The sequence below is a fragment of the Manacus candei genome, unplaced genomic scaffold (genome assembly GCF_025592945.1).
Source record: "Manacus candei isolate 608988 ecotype Guabito, Panama unplaced genomic scaffold, ASM2559294v1 h1tg000060l, whole genome shotgun sequence".
NCBI classification, from domain to species: domain Eukaryota; kingdom Metazoa; phylum Chordata; class Aves; order Passeriformes; family Pipridae; genus Manacus; species Manacus candei.
The window spans coordinates 2,448,263-2,464,757 of NW_026138108.1; the positions used below are offsets into that span (position 1 = coordinate 2,448,263).

General features: G+C 47.5%; 1 protein-coding gene across 1 annotated transcript in view; it reads left to right on the forward strand.

Moving 5' to 3' along the window:
• Positions 1–289: 289 nt before the first annotated feature.
• Positions 290–16,495, forward strand: part of RASSF7 (Ras association domain family member 7) — a 34,247-nt gene continuing 18,041 nt past the window's right edge. The window contains exon 1 of the mRNA XM_051804370.1: positions 290–403. The gene's annotated coding sequence lies outside the window, so the exon portion shown is untranslated. The remainder of the gene's footprint in view (positions 404–16,495) is intronic.

Consider the following 16,495-nt stretch of genomic DNA (forward strand, 5'->3'; position numbering starts at 1 on the left):
AGGCTTTCCAAATCAATTTTGGCAGTTGGAAAGAAATTCTCTTTTCCTTTCCCTTCTTCGCGGTTCTTTTGTTTTCCGCAGCCCGACAGAAGAGGCTTCCAGCAAGCGGCAGGGGTGGGGGCAGATCCCACCCGCACAAAGGCAGCTCCCCACGGGCTGTGTGACCGCTGTCACGCTTTTTCGCTCAAATCAACGCCAGGGGAGGATGACGTGAGGCTGGTGCTCCCCGGCCCCGGGGCTGATTGGTCCCAGCTCAGGTTTGAACGCCAAGGTGTCCTGGCAACGAGAAGCAGAGGAGCCAGGCTTTCCCGTCCCTACTCGGCTCCGGGAGCGCGGCGGGTGCTGGAGAAAGGCAGGCATCGACGGCGAGGAGCAGCGCGGAGGGCCCCTGGCCCTCCTCCAGGTACCCTCTGCGCGGTCCCGGGCCGTGCCCCGGCCCCAGCTTTGGAGGTGGGATGAGTTTCACTCACTGTGGGTGTCAGGTGGCCGACGGCGGCACTGACTCTACACGTCGCTGAGCCGGCACCTGTGCTCCTGTCTACAGACACGGCAGTGCAGGAGCTTGTTTTAAGTGGGAGTAGGGCAAGGGAAATCACTGGGATTTTGGGGGTCTTGAAAGTGATTTTGTGGGAGGGATGCTTGGGTAGAAGCTGTGCAGGGAGGAAGGAGTCAAGCGGCTTTCAGACAGTTTGTGGTCAGCTCTCTTGCCCCAAAAGGACGGAGCAGGTGATTTTGGGTAAGTTTGGCTTCGCCTGATTAACCAAACTCACGAAAGCCCTGCAGGGCAGCCAAGGCTACGAGCTGTGCTAGAAGAAGCTGGCTTTAAACTGAAATTAAAGCTTTTCCTGCTGATAGCTGCTCTGATTGTGTCTCAGCACAACCCGCCTGCATGTCCATTCCTCTGGAGCCGGGGGGAGGGTGAGGAGGGAAGGGCCCGCCAGGGCTCAATTGTGTGCAGGGAAGCGAGGAGCATTGTGGGGGTGTGCTGTAAAGAAAAGGCTTTTTCCTCTACTTGGGAGATGGGAGCAGAGATGTAAGAAGCTTGCTGGGGGAGGGCGCTTGCCGGCACGGGGAGGCAGCACTCACCACAGCCCGTTTTGCACCTGTCAAAACTAGCAGAGACAAACATGTAAAAAGATGTGAAAGATGTGCCAGCCATTAATGACAGAGCAGGTCCAAGCTGTCCTAGACGAGGGAGCACCTCCACAGGGTAACATCCATCCCAGAGGAGCTTCCTGGCTCCGTGGTGGGTGGTGAGCTTGTGGAAGGGCTGGTGTCCTGTGTGGATTCAGTGGCACACACTGAAAAGCAGCACCCCAACTCAGAAAGGTCTTGGTGCCACGAGTGGGGCAACAATGCCAAGACCTTTGAGATCACAGCTTGTGTTATTTATCAGGGCACAGGGCTGAGGGCTGCCTGAACAATTCTTACCCACAGTGCCAAAGGCACGAGAAGACTTGGTGTCATGCTTGTAGCAGAAGAGCAGTTCCTCAAGATCCTGGTGTTAGGGAAAGGCAGAGGGACATCACAAAATGAGCAGAGAGGGTTTTGCTGGCAGTGTTTTGTTGCTGACCTGGATTCTCACTGATGACCTGGAGGTGTAAGATTAGCACAGTCAGCCTATCCCAGGACTGTGGGGGGATTAGAGAAAGGGAAAGGGTCATGCCTGTTACACAGGTCATTTTTCACTGTTTAAGTGGGAATATGCAACACAAATTGTCAGTTAAAAAAAAATCCTGCATAATGCAGTTTTGCCAAGGTTTATAATTCTGGGGTGATGGACTTACAGCAGTATAGGCTTTACCTGGAAAACCCAGGTACCAGGTCTATGAGATTCAGTGATGCTTTTTATATCTAAATAAAAGTTAAGAAAAAACATCTGCCCCATGTAGTAAGAGGAGGTTTGACCTAAATGAACCTGAAAATTCAGAAGCCTAAAGGTGAATTAAACTAATTGGGTATTTTCATTCTTTTTTTCAACAATCATGTTTTAGAGCCAGTTTTTAAAATTTAGCAATTTGAGACTGGGTGATACTCCTACTTGGACCAGCAGCTCTCCCTGCTCCAATTAGTTCAAATAAGCCTTATTTCTCTGAAGGGTTAAGGCAAGTACATTCTTCAAGCCTTATTAAACCCATGAACAGTAATGTCATTCTGAAACCCAAGAGAGGGGAAAGCATACCCACACCTTGCAGGCCATAAAAAGGAACAAATTCAGCTCACTCTGTATGTCCCCAAGCATTCTGCCTAGGGAGTTTATGACTGGGAGTGTTAGCCCCACTGAAGCAGGACTTTCCCAGATAGTCATTAAATAACTTGTCTTTCCTGGTATTTTATGGAATCAACAGTGCCTGTTGCTTGCTAATAGCATCTGCTTTTGTTTGAGTGGGATCATATTTTATAACAATCCTTCTGTTCAGTTTGCATGTTTGCAGTGACCCCAGCAAGTAACCACTCCATGGCTGGTAGTAAATTCACTCCCAGATGCTTAATGATGGTATTTACTGTAGGAGCCACCAGTCTTAAGGCTGTAGTGATGATGTGGTGATTAGGGTGTGTTGATGGGACACAGGGCAGTTGGGTAATTGCTAGTGGTGAGCTAGTGAACTCCCAGGTAATTGCACCTTACCTGGAGAGGTGTGCTGTCATGAGCGGTGTTTTAAAGACAAAGCTGTGAGGAGTATAAAGGACTGTCATTGTCTCCGTATGACAGCACTGAATCATGAACAGGAAATTATCCCTTCTCCATACCAAGAAAAATAAAGCCTGGTCTGTTTTCTTTCCTGTCGGTTTCTTAAAGAAAAGACACTCATGGTAGGATTCATGTGCCTGTCAATCTGTGCTCCTTCCTTCTCTTCATACCCTTTAAACACTTAAGAAGTAGAGATGCTCTGCTTCAGGACACCTAAAAGTGTCCTGAAAATGGGTCTTGAAAGGAGGAAAGAGAAAGACATACTCACTGTCCCTAGAAATGCCTGGCGTAGACCAAATCTCTGTTAGACGCTAGAGAGTCCTTGTAGCAGAGGGACCCCAGCAAAGCTCACTCACCAGAAGGCTTCAGCATAAGCTCAGATTTCATCCACAGACATGAGGTTCGAGCAATCCTGGTTCCTAGGAGAGCAGACATCATTAATGAGGTTATTAAGGGAAGACATTAATTTCACTTTTAATGAATGTGGGATCTACAGAAGTTTGTGTGGTCACTTGCTAGAGCCCCGTGGCCCTTGGGCAAGATTTCTCGAGTCCCAGCCATCTCCATGTGTGTTTGGGCTCCTCAGGATATTACTCAGCCTGCATGTACATGGAGCTGGTAGCCCTCACTTAGTCCTAGCGTCGGAGGCTATCTCAGGTGTTGCATCACTCCCAGTGCCTGCAGTCTCCAGCCTTGGCACTTTGTGTTTGTTTGCCCTGCATACCCATCAGTGGAAAAGCCAAAATTGCTTTGCCCTCCCCTCTCATGCAGGAGAGGGCTGAAGACATGATCCCTATAATTGCCACCCTCTCCTACCCCAGAAAGGAGTAATCCCCAAAGCAGTGGTGATGCTAGAGTCCTCTAATCCTTCCGGAGTCTTCATCATCAGGTCCTGGAGGGCTTTGGGAAAGATGCCTTACATCTATTTTACAGCTGAGAGGGTGAAAGCAAAGTAAGGGGCAGAACCCTGACACACATTGCCAGGAGGAGAGCAAATGGCAGGCTCTTCCAGCAGGGCCAAGGGGCTGATAGTGGTGCTCTCACCTTACCCAAGGTTTGAGCTCACCAGGTTGGTCTGGTACCAGGAATGCTCTGGTTGAGTGGCTCTTTATCTGCTCGAACCTTTTCATTTTGTCTCATGATTAAGAGACAAAGATGGGGAGTGTGTCTTTTCTCTCCAAATTATTGAGTTTTCCTTTCCCTCTGTAGCAAGAGAGAAAAATTGCAGCAAAACCAGCAAAACAAATTCCAGTACAAGATTGTTCCAGTGATGGGGAGAAAATAAGTAATATGTGGGCCCAGGACCCCCCAGGAGAGAGTCTGCTCTTGCCCCAGCAATGATTTAAGGGGCTTAGCAAGTCAGTACCAACAGTAAAGCTGTGGCAGGGTTATCAATATATTAAGAATTTTGGGCAAGTGGGCCAGATGTTTCCAGGTACTGGCTGATAGAAATGATAGCGCTGGTCCAGGTTGCTGTAGTTCCATTGACGCACCTGGAGCTGCTCTACTGTTATGGTTAGTGATGGGAAAAGTGGTTTAAACTGTTCTCCTTTCCCAGCCTGATCCAAGCACTCACTGCTCCACCTTGTTTGTTGGCATGAGCATTTACCCAGCTGCCTGATGCAGAGGCACTGGTCTGGCGTAAGAAAAAAAAAGACACCCACAACATTTTCTCCCTTGGGGATTTTCTACAGCTGGACAAGTCCTTGATCTAGTTCTCTGCACCAAAAGCAGTGCAGGCATGGTGGAGGGGGAAGTGCAGCTGTTGGCCCACCACTGCCTGCTTTAACCAGTCCAAAATATCAGCTTGAATGCGAGGTCATGGATAAATCCTTTCCTCTGTCATTCCTCTGGTGCTGATAAGGGAAACATGTTGATTGTGGTTTTACTGACCACTGCCAGATGTTTGAAATTCTTTAGTTTAATCATTGGTCCAGGACCACTAGGTCCAGTGGCTCTGATCACAGGAGTGCTGGGCTGAAGGAAATCCCTTGAAACCTGCTCTCTGGTACCAAGATGATCACTGAGCTACACAATACCATAAGCCCTACCAATACAATATCTTTGAACCTGAAGATAGTGAGGTACAGGAAGAGATCAGAGTACGAGATTCAGAGGCTGGAGCTGTTGGGTGTTGATCCTGGCTCTACTGCCAACTCTCTTTGTCCTTGGGCAAATTATTTACCTTTCCTTTTCCCTGCTCCCCTTCCATCCCCTTTCCAAATCCTTTGTCACATGAGGGTTGGGGAGAAGCTTGCAAAACTCCTTCTGAAGTGCTTTGAAGACAGAAAGCAGTACGAACAAATGATAAGTTGTATGGGCAATATAAACAAACCTGGCTACATATTTCCCAGGCTCAATGAGGAAGGAGGAGGGATTAACTGGTGGGTGGCACCCACCTCCTAATTACAAGGCTTGTCTCTGGATCCCTTCAGTGTGAAGCATCCTCTTGGCTGAAAAGCAGATGATATAGTCACACCTGAGCAGAGGTAGGGGAAGAAAAACTTGTCACACAAGTGAACCAGAGTGGCTGGAAATTTCCTTTGGGAGGGAATGAGTGGTGGGTGCCAGCAGTGGGTTGAAAATGGTCTTCTGGACCACCTCCAAACCTACTGGTTCAGCTATGCCTCTTCTTTCTTCTTGTCTGGTGAGTTGTTCCAGGTGATTGCTAGATGACTTTGAGGGTCCCATAAGATCTAGGGAAGTCCTTCCTGTAGCTGCCATTAGACTCCATTTATCCTTTCTGACACCTGATTTGGGGGATAACCTCTGGCATTTTAGTACTCTATTTGAACCACACCAATTTGTCAACTCAAAAAGCAGCACAGCCTCAAAGTTTAAGATTGAATAAGTAAATTGTGAGTATGCTTTACTTTCTGAACCTTTGCAGCATTTCAGGGTCACATTTCTAACGTGTCTTTGCAACTGTGGGAGTTAAAACCTGATGCTGCATGTGTATGTGCTAAGAAAAGTGAGATATCCACACAAACAGCTGCTGTTGAGGAGACAAGAAACGCAGCAGATACCATGAAGGCTGATGGACCTTTGGAGAACAGCCCCAGACAGGTGTCTTGGGCCCCTTCCACAACACCCATGGTTCTTGTCTTACTGCTACTTTTTGCATTTCACACGTGCTCATGACCTTGCCTAAAATCTAGGTTATTCTTGCAGGTATAGCAACTCTGAAGAGCACCTGGAATAGGTTTGTAGTCCTGGCCCCTTGTTTTGGCGAAGTATGGCAGAGAAGTGCAGGTTTAGCAGCCTGGGACCAGGGAAAGCAGCTGCAATTTGCACCTCTGCCTTTGATGCTTTATAGCTTGGGCAAAAATCAATCGGGATCTGTTGAAAGAAGACGTGTAAGTGCCTAAAAGTGCAGACTGATATCTGCGTGCTGTTTATTTTGGTTTTAAGCTAGATCTCATAATTTCATTTTATGTTTGGTAACTAGGAAGAAATATTATTTCTCTCTCCTTTTAATAGTCTTCTCCAGCGTGAAAGCTGCTGGGGTAGGAGATGTCCCCATATGTGTGCAAGTGCACGTTGCATGCCCTGATCTCAGTTGGAGGCTTATATTGAATTACAGAACACTAGCTCTGGAGCTGAGCAGCTAAGACGCTCTTTAAGCCCTGCAGAGCTGCATGTAGTGGAGGGCATTTTTCCCCGGTGAGCGTTTGATTCCTGCAGCTCTGTGGGGAAAGGGAGATGTCTGCACCACCTGGGGGTGTTCCTCCATCGCTCGCCAGGGCCGAGCAGCACCTGCTCACAACCAGTGCTTTGCCTTGGAAACCCCTGATGGGTGGTGAATATATCTGCTGCCTAGTTTCCCTCTTAGTTAGTCTGCATGGAACAGCCTCAGAGATTATTGCCCCCATCCATCCAGCTTGCCAGACAGATGTTAGAGATGGTGATGGATATATCTGCTCTCAGATTAAGAAGCAGTTTAAAATGCATCCCCTGCCAGCTGTGGCCCTCTGCCCTATTAGCTTTTAAGTGGTCTCTGGAAGAAATCCTCTTTTTTTTTTTTTTTTTTATCTGAGCCCTACCCTTTCCTTCAGTCTTCTTCTGCTGATTTCTGCCTGGCAAAGCCCCAGCAGCAGCCCCCGGGCAATGTGGCACGTGCAGTGGAAACAACTTTGGCTAACTGGGATGCTTTTGCAGGGAGCCCTGGTGCTGTACATAGCACAGTGGGGAGGAGAAAATGCCTCCAGATGGAAGTCAGAAATCTCTTCCTTCTCCCTTTTTCCCCCTAACCCAACAATTCAGTAGTTGTGTCAGCATGACTAGACAGCATGGGGATAGAGAGAAGCTGGAGCCTCCACAGCATCAAGCAAAATCCTCAGTTGCCTGTTGCAGGAGCCTCTTTATGTCTCCTGCTGATAGAAGGAGAAAAGGAGCTGCATGGGGAGGGTACCACAGAACAAGTCCTTTGGGGAAGAGTGGACGCTCCTCTGCACTGGACATTTATATACCAGCTCGTCCTGCCCTGGTGTCTCTGCACAGGCAAACTCATTCTTGGCATGAATTTTCCTGCCTTTTCCCAGAGACCCTGAGAGTAGTCATCCCCGGGCTGCCTTTCCAGGGCTTTTCATCCTCCCAGAGACTGTAACAGTTGTGGTGCAGGCCTCATTTCTTCCCTAGGTTTGCCCTGCAACAGTGGCGGCAAGGATGTGCTCGTCCCTGCAGATTAAAGGCTGGAAAGCTGCTCTTTTGCCTAGGTAGATTTAAAAGTCCAAGAGCAACAATGCTCAAAAAATACGTCCTCTCCTGAATGGAGGTCTGGGGGAGAAAGTCTGGCTCGGTGCTGATGTTGTGTTGGGACAGGGATGCTGGGGTAGCAGCCTTAGTGGGAGATGGCTCTGCCTGCATTACTCATGATGGTGGAGGGGAAACCTGTAACATGAAAATATAAATTATATGTGTTCAATAGATAGATAAACAGTACTTCTACCAGCACTGTAAATCAAGCTTTTTCTTCCCACCTCTTCATAGATTTTACCAGCCTAAACTGGATTTTTTTGTACAATACTTATTTTTCACTACTAAGGCTTGAAGGAACTGTGTTTTCAAGCAGCCCATGACTTCTTCTTTCTAAAAAAATCATTTTTCCCCTAAAGACAGCTCAGAGCACCTGTCTCTTTGAAAACCAGGCCCCTTTAAGACATCTCAGACTGCTTTGAATCACTAATTGTTTTTGAATAGGCAGGCCAAATGTTTTATCACTTCAAACTCCCATAGCAATGCAAATCTATACAGCTGAGAAGCCTCTTTCCATGCATGGGGGTGATGGGTATAGATAAGGATTAAAAATGGAAACAAGTTCAGCCTGGGGGTCCTCTTTGTTCCTCCCTGTCCTTGGGGGGGTTGCCACGGCTACATTTGTTCCCCTGCATCTTTTTTGGATGAGATCCAGTGCCCCTTGAATGCAAAGGCAAGAGGTACAGTGTCGGGAGAGGGCTGGATGAGGTCCTAGGTACATACATATTTCATTGCCCATGCCACACTCTGTATTGTCTTCTCTCTCTGGTTTCACAAAGGTGGTATTTTCTAAAACTCCCACTTGTTGAGGGCAGTACAGTCCAGGCTTCATCCTGTCTAAAGTTTCTGGCTTCTCAGTTGTATTCCACTCTCTCTGAATGGTAGCCAGGCATATTTCCCATGCCTGGTGAGAAGAGGGGGGATGGTTGGTATAAAAAACCGGGACCCTCCAGAGAGCCATTGGGAGGGGAGTACATGTGCTGTGCCATGTCCTTCCCAGGGTTGTGTGTGTTTTGGGACCATGCTGGTTCACTCAGTGTGTGGGAGATGAACACCACTTGCAGAGCCTTACTGGTGCTGGGCTGCCCTGACTTCTTTAACTAACCCACAGCCTGAAGGCAAATATTGACTATTAAGAGGTGGAAAATGTTGGTGAGCAAGGAGGGCAGTCTAAATCCTCCTTTTTGCTTAGGTCGCCTGTTATTAGAGCTGCCTGCTGTGTGCTGAGTACGGGTGTGCTCAGAAATTGCCAAGAGCTCAGCATTATGGAAGCAAAAGCCAATTTACTGACTTCCCAATAGAAAGGAAGATACATGCTGAATGTGCATCTGTTGGATGATATTTCTGTTTCAGTCATGCTGCTAACATACAAATGGAAAAGCAACTTTGTTTGCATGATTCGTGTAGTTACTAGAAAAACTTGGGTTAAGAATACAGTGATACTACGTAGGCATCAGGTACTATTTATTCTTAGCAGAGCAGGTAATAAAATCTGTTTTCTATTTGGCTCCCCAAGTGAATTCCAGTTGACATGGCCTAATCTACTTCTGTACTCTGGACATGGAGACCAAATATCTTCATGTAAAATCAATAGCTAACAAGAAGCCAGTCCCTTGAAGATATTAACAATTTATCTTTAAAATTAAAAGACAGACTGTGAAATTTTGTCAAAGAGGAAAAAAAATCTCTGCTCCTCTTTGTTTAGGTATTGTTATTTGTGTGTTTCAGGTGCATATAGGAACCACTTAGGACTTAATCAACTAAGGATAACAATTGTTATTATCATTGTACTTTTAAAAGAGACAGCTGCTTGGCTGCTTTCCCACCAGACTGGAATTTCCAGGGAGACACAGAGGAACTGGAGTGATTTTAGGCCTTCATCCCTGTTCACCAAAGAGCTTTGGCTCAACAGGACTGAAACCCAGGATTAAATCCTGCAGGGGTTTATGTCTTTAGTATTGGGTTCCAGCCCAGATTTAACTATCTCGCTGAACTGGGGTCTTAATACATAACCCTAGTGTTAGCCAGGGAAAAATAAAAAAAAAATTAAAAAAAAAGATTTTGAGTATAAAAATTATATAGGACAATTAGAAACTATAGAACTTGCCTGTCCTTTGCAAGCTTGTGTCAAGAGGTGGTCTTGAACGTCCAAGTCAGTATCCAAAGCAATCCAGGCTTGGGACCCTCCTTGTTTCTGTGCGAGGTCCCCACTTGGTACTACCAAGACACAGAGCTGGTGCAAGACTGTGCTGTGCTCTGACACCTGGCTCCAGCAGCCACAGCAGAGCAAGGCATGGGAGAGAACCTCCGGTTTTGGTGGTGTGAGAGGGCTGTGAGGCTGGAGATGAGGGACTGGCTGTGTGTAATGTGGGGGATTCTGAGAGCACAGACTGGCAGGTGGCTTCTGAGGCATGGTGTTGGAAAAGCGACTAGGGATCAATGGGAATGGCATGGGTAGAGAGCAGGAAAAGGTGTCCCAAAGGATGGAAACTGTGCCAGGCTCAGGTGCCCTTCCAGCATGAAACTGGGAGCCCAGGCAGGGAAGGAGGGGGAAAAGCTGCAGCAAGAACCAGAAAAACCTGCTTATGCCAGGCTGGGATTCACATTACTCACACTGGTTTAAAGCAGGTCAGGTTCACTTTGGTTTCCAGGCAAAGATGGCCAAACTGCCTAAAGACTGTTTTCAGCTCAGAGCAGTTCTGAGCTCCCCTGTGCCTCTTCACTGTGTCACTGCCCCTGTGCACTCCTACCTTTCACCAGTGCAAGATCTTTCCTGGGATTTAAGCCTTTCTAAGCAAAGGCTGGGCTAGGGGTATGCAAAAAGGCATGTTCCCCAGCCCACCTGAGGGGTGGGATTGCATCTGGGCACTCACACCTCCTGAAACCACAGGGTTTGAAGAAGCAAGCTTGCTGGTTGAAGCTGGATGGGAAACTGCTCCTGGAGATGCTCCCCATTGCCAGGAAAGAGTGATCTGCCTCCCCCAGATGCCTTCCCCGGTGAGAAGCTCCTGACAGTGGTGCAAGCTGCCCTGCTGCAGGTCTCATCCACGCTGGCACCAGGGCTGGCTGCACCATGCTTCTCCTTCCCACCAGAAGATGGGCCAGGTGGGTCAGCCCACGACTTACTGGGTTCTTACAGTCAACTGGGTGTAAGTAGCAAAGATGAAACCACAATCTTGCTGAGAAGAAGGAGGGGGAAAAGAGCTAACAGCGTTAGAAATCAGATTGTCAGAGGCTAATGGCTGTGTCTGCTTATTAGGCAGCAATAACAGTAATTTACCTTTGAATTCCAATAATTCATCATAACGCTTTGCACCTACCTCATGAATCCTCACTGCTTATCTCACCCCTCTTGTTTAGGGATCTGAAAGCATTTCATAAACATTAATTAATTGTTCCTCCACACCCCTAGAAGCAAACTAAACATTATCCCAATTTTGCAGCTGAGCTCACCTAAAGAGATAACAACTGAGCAGGGATGCAGGGGCCTATGGTGCAGACCCTTACCCCAGCTTCTACCACAGGCATCTTTCTGCAGATGGCTCTGCAGTGTGGACATTGGGAGCACAATCCAGGGTAATTCAGCCCCTCACCCATGCATGTTTCTGTACTTACCACTATTTTCAGGTGGCAGGAGAGCCATAGAAAGGGTAAGGGCTGCTCCTGCCTTGGAGATGTCTACAACACTCATGTCTATCTCATCACCTTCAAGCCTCCACCACAGGGACCAGGCACCTGCCAGTGTGAAGCACCTGTCATTATTCACAGTAGGACTCTCCCTTTTTTAATGACTACGTTAATGACCCTAATCTGTTGGTGTGCATGTGGTTAATCCCACAGCTCTACAGACTAGCAGTTCAGAGAGGTTTCCTCTCCCGCCTTCTCACACATCACTTTGCATCCTAACCTAATGCTTCAGCACTGAGATGAGCTGGTGGCACCTGTCCAAAGCAGAAGGCACTGCCCTGTCAGCTTGAAAATCAGGCTGCTGTGAGTAAATATCCAGGATACAACAGTAACAAATCAGGCCATCCCTCTCCAAGGTCTCAGATAGGGGATAGGATGTGTGAGCGACATCCTGAAACAAGATGCTTGACCTTAAATCTGTTCTCATGTGCTTTGGTGGATCTTGGTCCTTAAGAAAGAGGGATCCTGTCACAGAAACGGTGTGTGACAAAGAGGTAAATTAAGTAGAGGATGTCCTCTCCAAATAATGAGCCTTGGCAGTGGAGGGGAGGACAAGACACTGGAGGTCCATGTGAGGCCAGTAGTGGCCTGCTAGGCAGGAGGTTATTTTTTTTTTCAGACACCAACTGTTGACTTTTGGAAGCCAAATGGATGCCAGCATCAGAGCAGGAGGGTTGTGTTTCATAGACAAGTCACGGTGGATTAAATGTAAATGAATCTGCAGCATGATGGACAAATAGGATCAGTGCCGGGAATCCCAGCTCCTGGTGGGGAATGGATTAGTAACGGGTACTGGTGCATTTGCACACAGGGAGGGAGTGAATGGCAAGGCAGGGAGGTTTCCAGCACTGCCCTGCCTGTAGCACTGAATGAAAGAGACATCTCCGGGCTCAAAGAAGAGAGGTCAAGCCTAGATAAACACCGGCTTGGTCCCCCATCAGAGAATCACTGAGGCATGAAGAAAAACTTTAACAGCTGCAATGCTGCTTTTGAACCTCCTAGTAAAAGGGAGGGTCAGGAGGTCAAAACTTTCAATGCCTCTGGGAAGAGAGGACTTTTCCCTGCAAGTTCAGTTGAAAAACTGAACTAAATTAGCATGACCACACTGCTAAATGCTTGGGAAACCTGAACGGCTTGGGTCACAGGCTCCCTGAGCAACAGAATGGTGAAGAGCTGTTGCATTCCCATACTCAACAGCCATAATTAATGAGGCTATTTCCTAGGCTAAAGGCAGGTCTTCAGAATTCTGTCCAGCAGCTGGATGGGAAATAAAATCTTGTGGGATGTGCCCTGGGCATCCTTTCTCCTCCTGACAGTGTTGCCCTTTCCCCTTTCTATTTCTCCCATCCATTTTCTCTCTCTCACTCCTATCCACCTTTGTTTCAGCTGCTTCTTCCTCCCCTGTTCCTGGTGTCACACAGTTCAACTCACTGTTGAAGTGGAGAGTGGCAATGAGGTTGTAATGACCCCACCATACTCTCCCCTAAGGATGCTGGATGGGAATGCAGGAGCTCCAACCTAATTAAATCCATTTTTTTCTACTTTTTATTGCAAAAGGGGCGAGAGCTCTGCCCCACATTTTGAGTTATTCACTTCCATTTTGGAGCTGGATTTTGCTGGTTTGGACCTTTTGCAAGAGCCATTCTAGCAAAGCCAAGGCAGTGCAGGTTTCTGGAGGATGTAGGGACCTGAGATTTCTGGCTCTGACTCTGTCGTGGGTTTTTACAATGCCTTTCCGCTTGGCTCATATTCGTCTTGTACTGTGAATGTGCTGGACACCACTTTTCATGAGACCATTCGCAGGTCATCTCCCTTCACAGCTCCCACCACCCCAGGTGTGGAAAGCAGAGAGACACATGCAGCCCTTGCAGTGGCTGTCAGTGCTTTTGGAAAGGGGATGTTTGCCTACACAGGGCAATTCAAATACATAAGACCAATGTAGCCAAAAAGTTTACTGTCTCAGACCGCAATCCTACAGGCTGCTGTTGAGCATCCCCATTTGTATTGCAGTCACAGGAGACAAGTGCTCAGCAAATTTTCCAGGCCTGCTGCAGAAGCAGAATGAATGCTCCTTTGAATAAAGCAGGAGGACAAGAAATATATCAAGTTTCAGAGGCCAAGAGGCCTGCCTTTGAAGGAGAACAGCTAGTCTACCAACCAGACCACAGTCTCTCTTTCCTCCAAGCCCTAACCCAAGCAGGGCTGCAGGTGGAAATGATGGGGTATGGTCTGTAGTACACTGGCAGTCAGCTGCAGTGGCTCTGCGATGCTGAGCCCCGATTCGGCATTCCTGTGATGCTGCAGCATCTTTTCTTTCTCATGTCTCTTGTTGTCCTAGAAACAGAGAAAAAAATTCTTCCAGAGAAGTGTTTTTGTTAAATTTGAGGCAGCATCTTCTGTTTCTTATAGAAACAGTGTATTGGTTGCATAATAAAACCCTTGCCAGAAAATCACCTGCAGGTTGACCTTCCAAAGAAACCTGGGAAAACTTCATACCCTCCAAATTTCCCAAAGTCCTAAGAGTACTGAAAGAGTCAATGGGCACTTCCTAACACTGCTAAAAATATATGTTGAGCAATGGGAGGCTGTACTCCTGTATATATATAAATATTTTTATCTATTTTCATATAGATGTAATTATATGTATTATTTATACATATTATTTATATGTACATATATATAGGTCCTCTCTTCTAGCTTTGAATTATGGCTCTTGAGGTAGAGGGTGTCTGCTGAAAGTCAGTATACCATATGGTACCGGCCACTTTTCTCTCCTGGTGCCAGGACTTTGCTGGAAAGGCTGGCATTTTGGGGGCGGTTGTCTTTATTTGAGAGGGAAACTCATCTGGGATAAACATGCCCTTCTGTATGCTCAGGCAGGCAAGGGATGCACTGAGTAATTTCCCTGAGGCACATGAAATGTTGTGGCTGTGTCAGGAAACGATAGTGACTGAAAAATCTCCTGAGGCTCACAGGATCTGGAGCCACATTCCCAAGGCCTTAAGGAGTCCATGGAAAGGAGAGAAGGAGAGGAAAGCACCATGGGGGCCATGTAGCCCTTGTGCCTCAGAAGGAGGGGGACTGCAGCTCTTGCCTCTGGTACCTGCTGGGAGATGGCAAAATAACAGACGACCCTCAGGCTGGCAGGAAGGTCTGACAGCCATTATGCTGACTGCATCCAGCTCCTGTGGAGACGCCTCTGAAAATCTGGCTTCTCACTCTTTCCTTTTAGAGATGGGCCTAAAAAAGAAGCTTTCCTCTACTCTCCCCTCCCAACAACAGCTCAGAGGGTTTTGGTTTTGTGCCTAAAGCCGAAACCCAACAGCTCTGCAGATCCCGGTGCCTCAAATACCCGTTTTCCCCTTATTGCCCGTGCTGACTATGCACTGTAGCACAGGTTAACACTGCTGTGTTTGAGCTGGCTTGGATGGCTGTCTCAAGGGAGATAAACTCTGCTAAGAGAGGCTATAGCTGGTCACTGAAAGGTGACCTTCTCCTCGCACACACTGCATTTGTACTCATGAGGGGTTTTTTGTGCAAACGTATTCTGTATCTTAGGAAGCATCAGAGCAAGGACACTTTCTGTGCTTCTAAGGAGAGCAGCAAGACAGTATCATTTTCTTTGGGGAAACTCAGATAGGGTTGCTATCTCATCTGCTGCTGGAGAGACCAAAGGACCTGCTTGGTTATGATTCAGCTGCTCAAGATGCTGAGACAGCATTGCTCTCCTCCCAGAAGCAGCCTGGCTACACAGTGTACAAGAACCATGTGACTTTTCCAAAGTCTAAGACAAACCTTTGGAAAACCCAGCAAGGAACCAGTGAGACCAAACCTAGAAATCAGTTCAGTCACTATTCCTTGGTCAGTCCCTGAAGATGGCCTCAACGTCACAGGACCCTTAGGAATAAATCCAGACAGTGGATGCACTGAGACAGTGCAATGGATGGAGAAGGTGGTCCGTGAGCCAGGCTGGAGGAGCTCACCATTGTGAAACTATACCCTGGACGCTTTCATCCATCTCGGTTAATGGAAGGTGTGGAAAACTCTCAGTAGGGTGGGGGATCAAGGGATCATGAAGGTGTGGGTGCAGAGGTAGAAGATTATTTTTCACAGTATTAGCTTTACCTTTACAAGTGAAAAGGAATTTCCAATATTTTTATAACCTGCAAAAGACAGAAAGATTTAAAACACAAAATCTTTTTATTAAAGGAAAGACAATCATCCTCACTAGTGGCAAATGAACCTCTCCTCAGTATGTGTCTAATTAGGATCTCAGAAGGGTATCCAAGCTAATAAATAAGATATGTATCTCCTGAGAACAGCTTTTGTTGTTTTCTTTTATGGATCTTTGTTCCTCCTGCGCTGTACGGTCTCCAGGGCATGGCCTGTGTTATGGAGTGCCAGATGTATTATCTGATTTTAGGAGATCATAATTATGCGGAATATGTCAGAACAACAGAAAACTTCATTTAAAAACCCAATTAAAGCTGCCGAGTGACAGCTACATACCTGTGTGTTGCATCACCTCCTAATCCCAGCAGCTTGGATGTGGAGAAGAGAGTAGTTAAGGATATCCAAAACCTTAGATACGGATATCATAAGGTCCACATGAGATGGGGATTTTCTGACTATCAGTTAAAATTAACACACATTTTGTGATGGAGCAGCAACCCTGAGATCTGTTTTGAAGTGGTCATCTCAGGATCCGTGGTCTGATGGCTGGGTCATCCTTCCTCATGAGTGGTAGGGCGTTTCACAAGAGATTCTGGATAAAGAAATAGAAACGTAACTCTGTGTGTGCTTCACTGTGGGTGATGCTTGGCACTGGGGTTGCACCAGCACGGGCATTGCTGGAGCACCTTCGCCAGTAGAGACCACCAGGTTGGGATGCTGAGGCTGATGCCATCACAGCCATCGCCATTGCTTAGTGGGCTGTGGAGGAAGAGCATTGGTGTGCCAGGCAGGGGAAGCTTTCAGGTGGGTTTTTTGGGAGCTAGAAAAGCAGATAGAGGGAGGAGGTGAGAAGTTTCCAAAGTCTCCAGCACAGCAGCAGGCACCTTCTTCTTCCAAAACCGGCTGAACCTGTCTCCCTCCTATCATCTTGCTGTGGTTTTAGGGTGTTCTAAGCCCCTGGCCGGCTGAAGGGCATAGGGCACAAGGGCTGCACCCACCTCCTGGGCCAGGGCAAGCTCTTCCTCTCTGAAAAGGGGTTGTTTCCTCTGTTCTGCTTGGGGACCTGCCAGGACAGGTGGAGCTCTGGGCCCTGCTGTCAAACAGGCTGAGCGCTTCCAGCCAGGAATGAGCCCGCCCATATGGCCCCATGGGAGGGGGGCCAGGAGTCAGGGATAGAGAAGTACAGTG